This window comes from Heterocephalus glaber, unplaced genomic scaffold (assembly GCF_053883595.1).
Source record: "Heterocephalus glaber isolate CG9 unplaced genomic scaffold, H.glaber_assembly_v1.0 deba00001606, whole genome shotgun sequence".
NCBI lineage: Eukaryota > Metazoa > Chordata > Mammalia > Rodentia > Bathyergidae > Heterocephalus > Heterocephalus glaber.
The window spans coordinates 41,149,291-41,162,458 of NW_028258377.1; the positions used below are offsets into that span (position 1 = coordinate 41,149,291).

At 37.6% G+C, this 13,168-nt stretch overlaps 1 protein-coding gene across 2 annotated transcripts in view; it reads left to right on the forward strand.

Annotated features, from left to right (window-relative positions):
- Zfp2 (ZFP2 zinc finger protein) overlaps positions 1–13,168 on the forward strand; it is a 37,627-nt gene that overhangs the window by 18,791 nt on the left and 5,668 nt on the right. Inside the window, exon 2 of one of the 2 annotated variants that reach the window (XM_087194628.1) lies at positions 11,339–11,385. The exons of the other annotated variant lie outside the window; for it this stretch is intronic. The gene's annotated coding sequence lies outside the window, so the exon portion shown is untranslated. The remainder of the gene's footprint in view (positions 1–11,338; positions 11,386–13,168) is intronic. 2 annotated transcript variants of the gene reach the window in all.

The window sequence follows — 13,168 nt, forward strand, 5'->3', positions numbered from 1 at the left end:
GTAGGTGTTGTGTGGAAAGATAAGGCAGCTTAAAGGAAGCAGATTAATTAACAAGAGTGCCATTAAAAAAATAAAAAGAAAAACAAAAGTGCCATTTTATAGGGCTGGTTGAGGAAGGCCTCTCCTGAAAGATACTTCTGAACTCTAGTAAAGCGATGGGCCACATGGGGAAGCACTCTGGGCTCAGGGAACAGCAATCTGGAAGGCCCTACACTGGGAGAGGCACAGCATCCTTGGAAGGGAGAGCAGTAGTTTTTTAAAACTTTTCCTTTCACTCCTGCTGTGCAAAATCTGTTTTTTCTATCAGGTTTTTAAATTCTATGAGCTGCCCTCTTCGTCTCTGAGTGGTTTTTTTTCCTTTGGTACCAGAAATCAAACTCAAGACCTTTCACTTGTGAGGCAGGCATGGCACCACTGAGCTACATCCCTGGCCCTGCTTATTTTTTAATAGCAATCTTCCTAAAGACATTTATGCTTTCTTGGTTGCTTTTGGGTATGTTAGTGTACACATGCCACACTGTTTTCCGTGCTCACCAGATTGTTTTAGTGGGTTTTAAGGCCTTCACTGTTATTTCCATGAGTTTTCAGAGCCAATAGTGGGAACCACAGTGTTGATTCAGGTTTCCTCTCTCACTTCTTTACCCCACCCTACCCCCAGACCTCCCCATTGTGTTGGAGTGTAAAGATTCTTCCTTTGCTTACAATTATATCTCATACTGTATTGGACATGCCTCTTTGGGTATCTGTCTGCCCACTGGCACATAAGCTACTGCATCGAAATGGAGTATACCTTTTCTGATCCTCTGCCTACCCCAGTGCCTGCCAGAGTAAGTATTTAATGTCTTTGTTGAGTGATGTTAAATGGCATCAAGTAAAATTTTTAGAAATCCGGTGAAAATGTAGATTTGAAAGTCATAACCATATCTGTAAAATTCACATCAATGAGGATTGGGTAGTTACCAGGAATATTGAGTGAGAAAGACAGAATAGCCTGGATGGAACCCTAAGGCCAGTCACATTTGGCTGGGGGCTGAAGATGCCTAGCAAACGGCACTTAGTGTGGGCAGAGGAGGAGCAGACAGTTGAGGGCAGAGCTGGATCAAGGGCGAGAAAGAAAAAGTAGTGTTGAGTAAGAAATGCAAGTGCCTTACCCTGCCAGTGATAAGGAAGTGGCTGCAACCCAGCAGAGCCATTTAGTGCTGAGGAAGTATGCTGTGAGTGGAAAAGTGAAGGAGAAGCTAGTAAAGACTAAGTGAGTAAGTGAAGGAGGAGCAGATAAATACTGACTGTCATGGAAAAGGAAGCAAGAACAAGAACAGAAAGAAGCCAAAGGCAGAGCGCCTCTGGTGCTTTTAACAAGGGAAGGACTCGAATGTAGCTACAAGAAGAGACATATCCCTTACAGAGAGAGCTGAAGATTGAGAGAAGTGGAGGAGTGAAGTTGAGCCCAGAGAATATGGTGATGTGCAAACTCCAGATCTTGTTCTTTCCAGATTTGCTTGGACATTACTGCCAGGTTAGTCTGCCATTTAGTCCTCTTAGCGACCCGTCCTTACTGAGAAGAGATAGCATCAGCTGATCAGGCCCCCGGTCTTCCCTCCAGACATCACCGCATTTACTCATCATAACAAAACTAGAGGGTAGGTATTGTTGGCCTCTTTTACAGTGGGAGAAACGGGTTCAGACAAATGAAATAGCATACCAGAATTTGAACACAGGTGCTTTTCTTGTTTTGTGTTGTCTTCAGGTTTAATGATAATTCCAAGAAAAGGCAAAGATTGTAACTTCTTTGCTTTGCCCTGCTGTCACTTATTTCATAGTAAAGCTAGTAAAATTAGAACTTGTATAGCCAGGTTTAATTTTCTTTTTGGCATGATTGTCTTTTATTTTTCTGTACTAAAAAGTTTTATATATGTATATAGTTGTTGAATGCTTTGTTAGATTTTGCTCCTGTTTTATAAAAGATGAGTAGAAAATATAAAGGTAGAAGTGTTGTTCTTGGTGCCAGTATTATTGCTGGTAAGCTTGTTAATGTTTAATCAAAGCTGGACAGCATTAGTAATGAAAAGTCGTGGATTTCAGCCTTTATTCGTGATCATCGGATTTAAATCAATTTTTAGTGTTCTATGATGTAAGAAACAAAAGTTAAGACATGTATAAAGTTTTAGAGATCTATTATCAAAGATTATGTCTAAAAATATAGTTGAGGATTCTATAACATTTCAAGCTCTCCAGGAATCTCCCCATGACCATGCTAAGGTGAAAGCCTGTTGTTTGCCTTTTAAACATTTTGAGATGTTCTAGATGAGTGTCGGGAGTAGCTTAACTATTACACAGTGGATGGAAGAAATATAAAAGGAGAAATGTATCGACTTGCTCCAGAGAGTAGGAGCTGCTGGCCAGCCTCCCCCAAATACTCTGCAAGTTCTTGGCCTCTATGATGGCCTCTTCCAGCCGTAAATGCTGCAAGACATATGCTTCCTCAGACACCTCCATCCTGAGACTCTTGCTCATGTTCTGATGAGTCCCTAGGTTATATAAATCCTGTAAGTTAGTTAGGAAAGGCTGAAAAATTACTTCATGCCAAGGGAGTACGGGCCATCGCTGGAAAATTCTGCTTAGGAAAAAAGGAAATGCAGGACTATGTACTGCTTAATATAAAATAATAACAATGGCAATGATAAAAATCAACAGTCCTGGAACCCTTATTGTGGCCTAGCACAGGCTGTATGCTTTATAATGTCCTTTTAATGACACAGCAGAATGTTAAGGATCTGAAGCATTGTCCAATCCTGGAAGAGCTACAGTTTTTGATGCTTAATGCTCAAGTTTTAGGCCCACAATACTTCACTAAGTTTGAGTAAAAGCATCCTAACAGTTTTTCATTTTCTAGCTAGATAGTCATATAATCTGGGAAAAAATTAAATTTCCTCCCCTCAGAATTTCATAATTTTATTGGTCACACTTGAGAACAACAGTAAAAAGTAATAGTAATAGTAATAGCTGAATGTAATGGCTCACACTTGGAATCCCAGCACTCTGGGAAGCTCAGGCAGGAGGACGGTAACTTCACGGCCAGCGCAGGCAACTCAACAATTTAGCAAAATCCTTTCTACAAAAAAAAAACAAAAAAAAACTATTAGTAGTAATAGCATCCTTTCCTTGATTCTGTCATTAGTAAGAATTCTTCTAATGTTTTATTTTTATACTTGGTGTAATGCCAGTGTTTTTGTTTTGAATCAGGAATGGATGTTGGATGTTAAGTATTTTTCAAGCATCTATCAGGTTGGTGATACATTCTTTATACTGTGACCTATTAGTATGATATTACTAGATCCTTTGTTCTGTTTTTTGAGACAGGGTTTCACTATGTAGTTCAAACTGACCTTGAACTCATAGGTAGCCCAGGCTGGCCTTGAACTGCTGATCTTCCTCCCTCAGCCTCCCAAGTGCTGGGACTACAGGTGTGCGCCACCATGCCCGGCTTATTACTAGATTCTTAATAGTGAACAATTCTTGAGTTCCTAGATGAATTCTTCTTGGTCATGTTTATGATCTTGGTGTGTAAATAAATAGCACTGTTTAAGAACACTTATTAAAAGTCCTGGCTTTGATAGTAGAATGACCTTACAGAGCAGGTCTACTGGTGACAGATTCTCCTATGAGAGTCTGTTTGTTTCACCTTCATTCCTGAAGGATGTTCTTCATGACAGTCCTGGGTTTACTGTTAATTTTCTTTTAGCACTTTAAAATGATTGATACTTTTCCTTCTGGCATTCATGGTTTCCAGTAAGAAATTCAGGCCGGGGATTTAGCTCAGTGGTTTTGCCACCTGCTGCACAAGTGCAAAGATCCAATTTCAATCCCCAGTACCAAAAAAAGAAGAAATTCACTTACTCAGTTGCGCACCCCTGTAAGTCATTTTTCTCTGGATATTTTTAAGAGCATTTCTTTTTCTTTTCTTTTTTTTTTTTTTGTACCAGGGATCAAACTCGAGACCTTGTGCTTGCAAGGCAGGCGGTGGAACCACTGAGCTAAATCCTGGCCCTCCTTTTCTGTTCTCTTATGTAATTTGATTCTAATACATCTATACATGGATTTCCATGTGTTGATGATATTTGTGGTTTACTAATCTTCCTAAGGCTGTAGGTTATGTAATTTGGTAAATTTTTAGCCATTATTTCTTCAAATTGTTTTCTTAGCACCGAACATTTCTCCTTTCTTGGGACTCTAGTGAGATTAATGTTAGATCTTTTTAGTTTTGTCCCGTAATAGATCCATTAGGCTCTCTTGGCTTTTTATTTTCAATCTTTTTTCTTTCTGTTGCTCAGATTGGATCATTTCTTTCAGTCTGTCTGTCTTCAAGTCTCCTAATTCTTTGTTATCTCTTTTCTGCTATTGCATCTATCTACTAAATATTTTTATTTTGTAAATAAATAAGCAGCTTTGTATATTAGGATATTGTATATTTTTCAGTTCTGAAATACCCATTTGGTTCTTTTTTATATCTTTGTTTTCTTTGCTGAGATTGTACCCATCTTTACTCTTTGGAGCATGTAAGGGTTTATTTCATTTTTTTTAGATTTTTTTTGCTTTTACATATTTGTAGTACATGATGTTTACCTTCCTTGTGAGGAGTTGGTGCATGTACATAGCACATCGTAACTCCTTTTTCATCCCCTTTCTCTTTCTTGCCTCCCTTCTCCATCCAGTTCTTTTTTCTTTTTTCTGGTTTTTTTTGGTAATGGGATTGAACTCAAGGCCACTTGCCAGGCAGGAGCTGTGCCACATCCCTGACCCCTCCATCCATTTCCTGATCCCCATCCTTTTTTTTTTTTTTTGGTCTGTTTGGAATACATAATTGCATTCCTTGTGCAGAATGGTACATGTGCCCAACACATCGAAGTTCTTTTTTCATCCCCTTGCCCTTCTCTCCCTCTTCCCTCCCTCTATCTCTTTTTGTTTGTTTGTTTGTTTGAGGTGTTTTTGTTTTTGATTTTGTTTTGGTACTGGGGATTGAACTCAGGACCTTGCACTTTTGAGGCAGGCACAGTCCACCGAGCTAAATCCTGGGCTCATCTCCCTCTATCTCTTTTTTTTTGGTACTTGGGATCAAACTCAGGGCCCTGTACCTTGTGCTTGCAAGGAGGCATTGGCACCACTGAACAAAATCTCCACCCAATCTCTTGATCCCCTTTTCCTTTGTGAAAGATTTCTCTCTCTACTTCCTTTATCTTTTATTTATACTTTGGGTTTATCCTATAAGACAAACCATGTGATAATTTAAGCTTCTGTGTCTGATTTTCAGTAGATGAATGGATAAAGAAAATATGGTATTTATACACAATGGAGTACTACTCTGCAATAAAGATATTGAGTCTTTTGTAGGAACATAGATGCACCTCTAGAACATTAAGTGAAGTAAATTAGACACACAAGGCAGCTGCTTTAGTATATGTACTGCCAAAGCGAGCACAACAAGACAGCTGCTTTAAAGTGTATCAGATAATGGTATCATCTCATTTGATGGCTAATGATTATTCCCATGAAAGTTGAAATTTTCTTGTTTCTTTTTATTCTTAGTGACTTCAGCCCATATCATAGACATCTTGAATGCCATGATATGAGACTCTTAAGTCTTCTTCAAATGCTATAAAAATACTGATTTTCTTTCTTTGTTTCTTTTAGTAGGCAGTAGACCTGATTGACTTCAGACTACAAAATCCAAGCAGCTTCCTGGTTGAGGTTTATGGGTTGGAGTTTCAACTTCAGTTTAGTTGTCAAAACTGTTCATAATTACTCAGATCTGCCCCACACATATAACCCATGGGCCTGGTATGGAATTTGTGCAGTGGTTGCTCCTGATCCTGCCCCGTGGTGCTTAGGGTCATATTCATGTGTGTATAACTCACAGGTCAGCCCAGAAGTTCATAAATAACTTTCAGGGTCACTTTCCCAAGTTCCCCTCCTCTCTATCTCCTCAGGGCTTCTGGTTCCCTAGAGTTCACCTTTTCAGCCCTCTGGCCACACATAGGCCTTTAGTTGCCCTTCATACTGCTGTGACTTCCAGTGGCTGCCTATATCCAGAGCCAAGTGGCAAGAAAACAAAGAAAGATGAAATGGGTGGGGCTCCTCACCACTCTGAGGTCAGGTTTTCTGTGAAGGTTTTCAGTAGGACAGACAGGTTGGAGTTGCTTACTCTGTCTTTTTCTGAACAGGCTCCTCTACTTTGGTTTTAATTTGATCTCCTTTACCTACCTGCTTAACATGTAAATTTGGGTCAGATTTGGGCCACTCCTGGTTTTGGTGAAAACATTGATAGCTATAGCTTTCCTTCTAAGCATTGGTTTGGCTGCATCATGCAAAATATTTCTCGTTTCAGTGTGATTTCTTCCTTGATCCCTGCCCCTTTGGAATTCACTTTTCAATTTCCAGAGTTTTACAAAATTGTCAAAACATAATTCTTTAGGTGTTATTTCTCTGTTGTATTGTGTGTGTAGTACAATACAGATAATACAAAATTAACTGTTTTAGCCATTTTCAGTGTACAGTTAGGAGGCATTTAAGTACGTACACATTACATTGTTGTATAGCCACTACTACCATCCATCTCCAGAACTTCTTCATCTTCCCCAGCTTAAACTCTGTACACGTTAAACATTAATGCCCCATTCTCCCCACCCCGTAGTCCTTGGCAACTACCCCTCCACTTTCTGTCTCTATGACTTTGACTACTTTAGGTACTTTATATAAGTGGAATCATATTATTTGTCCTTTTCTGACTGGCTTATTTCACTTAGCATAGTGTCTTTGAAGTTCATCCCTGTTGTAACATGTCAGAATTTCTTTCCTTTTTAAAGCCAAATTATATTTTATATCTATACCACATTTTTTTAAATTTATCCACCAGTAGACATTGGGTTGCTTCCACCTTGGCTATTGTGAATAAAGCTGCTGTGAACATTGATGTACAAATACCTATTTTAGTCCCAGAATCTACTTTCAAGTCTTTGGGGTATATGCTGTGAAGTACAATTACTGGAATCAGTGGTAATTCAGGGTTTTGTTTTGTCTTGCTGTGTATCCCAGAATAGCCTCAAACTCATGCCGATCCTCCTGCCACAGCTTCCCTAGTGCTGGGATTACAGGCATGTGCCACCATGCCCAGCCTAATTTTTTGAGAAAATCCATAGTGTTTTCCACAGTGGCTGCACTCTTACATTCCCACCAGCGAACCACAAGGGTTCCAATTTCTGAACATCCTCACCAACATTTGTTATTTTCTGTCCTTTTAATAGTGGCCATCCTAATCAGTGTGAGGTGATAATTCGTGGTTTTGATTTGCATTTCTCTAAAGAGGAGTAATGTTGCATGTTTTCTCATGTGCTTGCTGGTCATCTGTGTATTTTCCTTGGGGGAGTATCTATTTAAGTCCTTTACTCGGTTTTTAAACAGCTTATTTGAGGGTGTGTGTGTGTGTGTGTGTGTGTGTGTGTCAGTGTGTTATAACAGTTCTTCATATAGTCTGGATATTGATCCCTTATCAGATATACAATTTTCAAATATCTTCCATCTGTGGGTTACATTTTCATTTATTTTTTATTTTTTAAAAATAGTTATAATTTTTATCAGCACATGTTCTCAGTACATAATGATTACATTCATCATGGGCAGTTTGTACATGTGTGTAAGACATCTTAATTCTTTTAACTTTCCCTTTCTCTTCTCTCCCTCTCCCTCTATCACTTGCATTTTGATTTCATCAGCTGTGATTTTGATACACAAAAGTTCTTCATTTTGGTGATGTCCCATCTTATCTACTTTTGTTGTTATCACCTGTGCTTTTGTTGTATCATATCAAGACATCATTGCCAAATTCAATGTCATGAAACTTGTCCTGAATGTTTTATGACACTTTTATAGATTTAGCATTTGTGTTTAGGTTGTAACTGTTTCTAAATCATTTGTGACACCTGAATTCTTGTCTGTTAAGGACTTTTTAAAAATCACATATGAAATCCCCTATATGCCTATGGTTCTTTTCATGGGTAGTTTCTGTGCAGCACTTAATATTGTCCATGTATTTAGTTTGTTTACCTTTTTAAACTTCCTTTGATGATGTATAAGTTTTATATAAAAGCTGCCATTTTATCCAGACTTGCAAATGTATTGATATTGTATAAAGAATTCTCTTAATTCTTTTGCCTTGCTCTGTAACCATGCCTATTTTCACTTTTATAATCCACTTTTCCAATTGAATTTACTTAATTTGGGGGATGGTATACATATTTTACTTTGGGTGGGGGTTCGAGACATCACATCTGTTGAATCTTAATTGGGGGGGGGGTGCCAGGGATCAAACTCAGGACCTCACGCTTGCCAGGCAGGTGGTGCACTGCTGAGCTAAATCCCTAGCCCTGAATCTTAATATTTTTAAAGTATTCATTTCTGCTTAGCTTTATTCCTCATTTATATTTTCCTTCAATTTTTCTTTTTTAGGTTCATTCATTTTTTTGTTTAACAATTTATGTTAGCTAAGTCAAACATTTTTAAAATTTCATATGGGACATTAGTTTTCTTGAATGTTGGATTTTAAATTTATTTGACTAAGATTATTTTATAGCTTGTTTTATGTTTTCTTGATCATTTCAAGTTTTATTTTCTCTTTCTCTGTTTTACTAATTTAAATTCTTTGTTTCAGAATTCATGGTAAGTTCTTCTGTGTTGTTTCATGGGCACTTGATTAACGCTTTTAATATTATTAAAATGCTGAGTTTTATCTATATACACTTATTTTCCTTAATGAGTCTGGTTTTTGTACATATTTGCTTTGTGAAATACTAAAATATATATTCAAAACCTTTTTATTTTATATTTCTTTTTTTTTCTCCATTAACTTTATTGGTACATTTTAGGTATAAAATACAGTTACATTCATCATTGGGATCTTGTACCTTTACATGAGTCTCTTGGTTCTTATTTTTTTCCCCCTTCCCTTGCCCTCCCTTCACCCCCTCCACCCTTCCCTATTTGCAAAGACCTTGTTTCCATTTTTTTCCTCTTCTCATATTTTTTCCTTTCCCTTTTTTCCCTTCCCCTACCCCACCCAATTCCCCTGCTCTTTTAGACCTTTTCTTCCTGTTACACAATATCAATTGTACATTTTTTAAATTACAATATTAAGATCTAGGAGACATTAGCACAGATTTTACAGAATTTAAAAGGATATAGAAAGCATATTACAAAAATCTTTTTGGAAATAAATTGGACAACTTCTAAGAAGTAACTTGGAAGACAAATTAATGAAACTAACTCTGGAGGAAATATAAAATTTGAATAGCACCTACTAAAGAAAGTATATTCCTAGCTTGAAAACCTACCTATATGACAACAGCAGGCTCATAAACATTTTAAGTGATAAATTATATCAAACATTTAAAGCAGGAAAAAGAAGGAACACTTTTCCCCTCATTTTAGGAATTCAACATTGTGCTAATCCTAAAACTGGCTAAAGATAATAGAAGAAAAAAGTATGAACATAGATAGAAATTTGTTTAACAAAACAAACTATTAGAAGTCAGGTCTGGCAGGATGTAGAAAGTGGTTTTGTTATAGGGATGGCAGTGTTGGTTCAGCATTGGAAGATCCACCCCCAAAAGTCATCATTTTAACAGAGGAAAGGAAAAACCCGTATGATCCTGTCACTAGTTGGAGAAAAAGTATTGGACTAAATTCTACAGCTGTTCTTGGTAAAAGCTATCAGGAGACTAGAAGTAGAACAGAAACTTCTCAACAGATTAAAGACATGTACTCCGTACTTCAGCGAGAATGCCTTATATGAATGGAGAAGATACAATGCTTTCTCCTTAAGGTGGGGAACAAGGGCAGATATGCTTACTCTTTATCTGTCCATTAAACTTTGAAACCTAGTCCCCACCAAAATAGTCTGGCAATAAAATGACACAACTAGGATAGGATTGGCACGGCAGAAGCAAAATCTTTATATGTAGATGAAATGATCATCTACAGAGAAAATACTAAGAAACCTCTAGGAGCCCCTAGAACTTGTACTTGAATTTAGCAGGATTAGAAAACACAAGATATATATAAAAATTCAGGTCTGTGTGTACTTGCTATAAATGAAGAATTGGATATTGAAATTTAAAAGTTATGTAGGAGTACAAAGGACCTAGAAAAGTTAAAAACAAAAACAAAAACAGTGTTGGAAGACGTTTAGTACCTAATTTTAAGACTTCTAAAGCTGCAGTAATCAAGGCAGTGTTGGTGTAAGGAAAGACATATAGAGATCATTTGAATAAAACAGAGAATCTAGAAATAGAACCACACATATATGGTCCACTGAGTTTTGAAAGATTATTTAACATTAGCATTCTATAGAATATAAATTCAATTCAAAAGCTGAGGAGGAGATAGTGTTTTCAGCAAATGGCACTAGAACACCTGGTATCCATATATAAAAAATTAACCTCAACCTTTTATTTCCATACATGAAAATAACTTGAAGTGATCTATAAACCTAAATAAGAAAGCCTAAAAGTATAAAACTTTAAGAAGAAATTATAAGGGAAAATATTTATGAATTCAGGGTAGGCAAGAACTACCTAGGATACAAAAGACATGATGTATAAAAGAAAAAAATTGATAAATGAGGTTCCATCAAAATTTAGAACTTTAAATGACATCATTAAAATGAAACGTAGTCCTTAAACAGACCATATTTACAATGCATATAACCTATGACCAGAATATATAAAGAATTCTTAGAGCTCATTAATAGACAACCCAATTAAAATGTAGACATAAGAAGATGATACATAGCCAGTATAGCACAAGGAATGGTGTGCAACTCTAGAATCAGAAAAATACTAATCAGCACAATAACAAGATTGAATTATACACTCATTAGGGAGATAAAGTTAAAAGTTTTAAAAGTCTTGTCATGACTTTCTTTTTGTTGGATTCTCCCCCTTTGTGTGTAATTTGTTACGCCCAATGGATTCACTCTGCTGGGTTTCCTGGGGTTGTGATCCTCATTGTCTTTTCCTAGGGTATTGTCTAAAATTTTTTGGAGTGCCGGTTTGGTATTCATGAAGTTCCTGAGGTGCTCTTTATCATGAAAGTATCTTATTTCTCCTTCACTTTTGAAAGATAGTTTTGCAGGGTACATCAATCTGGGTTGGAGGCTGTTTTCCTTTAGGGCTTGAAATACATCACTCCAAGCTCTTCTTGCCTTGAGGGTTTGCATTGAGAAGTCTGCTGTGATTCTGATGGGCTTTGCTTTGTATGTGATTTGTTTCTTTTCTCTCACTGCTTGTAGAATTTTATTCTTCTGTTGGATTTCTGGAATCCTGTCCCGGCCCGCGGGTAAGTCAACGGAGACCCTAGAGGGGGAGCGAGGATGAGAGGGGACAGGGGACACGAGAGATGGAGACAAGACAGGTTTCTGATCAAGTCTCGTTTATTACGGAAGCTGCTACAACATATATACCGTAGGGCGAGAGGGGAGGAGCAAGAGGAGTGTACTGGGGCTACTTCCTTGTTGCCGGGTAGATCTGCAACAAGCCCGGGCATGTCCGTAGAAGGCACTCAAGAGTTCCAACGGGGGGGGGGGGGGGGCAGGGCCCCCTACAGAATCCTAACTATTATATGCCTATGTGTAGATTTTTTTTTGATTAAGGCTAGCTGGAGTCCTATATGCCTCACCTATCTGTATGTCAAGTTCTTTTCCCCTCCTTGGGAAGTTTTCTGCCATCACTTCTGTGAACAGTTTTTTTATGTCATCTGCACTCTCTCCTCTTTCTTCATTGACTCCGATCAGTCTTATGTTATTCTTCTTTGCATCATCTAGCAGCTGCTGGATTGATTTCTCATGTTCCCTTACAATTTTAAAGCAATTTTTCTTTTCCTCCTCACTAATTGCAATCTTATCTTCTATATGTGAAATTCTATCCTCACATTGGCTCATTCTGCTACACAGACTTTCAATGGAGTTTTTAATCTCTTGGAAATCTGTTTGTATCTGTTTTATGGATTCCATTTGTTTCCTATCTTGGGATTCCATCATGTTCCTCAGATCCTCTATTTTTTTTATCTGTGTCCTCTCTAGATTTATTAATCATGTCTTGCACCATGAGCACAATCTTTGTTGTTATCTGAGTAATTATTTCTGATTTCATTTTTCCCAGATCCTCTTTTGTTGCCAGTTCAGAGAGCACAGGTGGTTGAGTATCAGATTGTTCCATCTCGTTTCCCTTTGGGGTTGCTGTAGGTGATCTGAAAGTCTGTTTTTGATGCTTGTTTATGTGTCTCATTTCCACGGGGCGGGGGGTTGCTTCTGGTGCTCACGTGGCTCACCTTCTGTGCCCTAGGAGCTTGGGATGGCAGCAGGGGAGCTTCCTTCCGGGTTCTGGGACCGGCTCAGCTTCTCTGCCCTAGGAGCCTGGGATGGTGGTGGGGGAGCTTCCTTCCAGGTGCTGGGACCGGCTGAGCTTCTCTGCCCTAGGAGCCTGGGATGGAGGCAGGGAGCTTCCTTCCGGGTGCTGGGACCGGCTCACCTTCTATTTTATATTTCTAATAGTTTGTTTTCTGTATTCCTTTAGTCTTGTTTCATATCCTCTATTTCTTTTTGTCCATTATTTGAGGCATAAATGTTCATGACAAATATTTTAATAATTCCTTATAGCTTCATTTGTGACCCTCTATCCTGTTGAATTATTTTTTATATATTTTTGGCCTGGTACTAACTTTGATATTTATGTGTTTGTGATTTCCTTTTTTGCATTTATCTTTTAACTTTCAATTTTTCAAGGCTCACTGTTTTAACAGTATCTGTTATTGATGATAAATCATTAGTGTTTTGACCCAATGTAACTGACATCTGTTAGGGTAATAGAAATGTTTTTTCTTTTTCTATTTTTATTTTGTTTTGTTTTCTGACATTGGTAATATTGCCTAAATATTCTGTGTTTTATGTGATTCTTTTGCTTATTGCATTTGCCTTCCATGTTAATCTGGAGACAGTTTTAACTACATTCATTATTGCCCATTTAGTTTCATATAATAGGCTAAGTCGTATATTTCTTAGTTTATAATGTTCAGAGATAAAATACCTTATCAGTTCCTCCTGAAAAAAAAAATTAGTGCACCT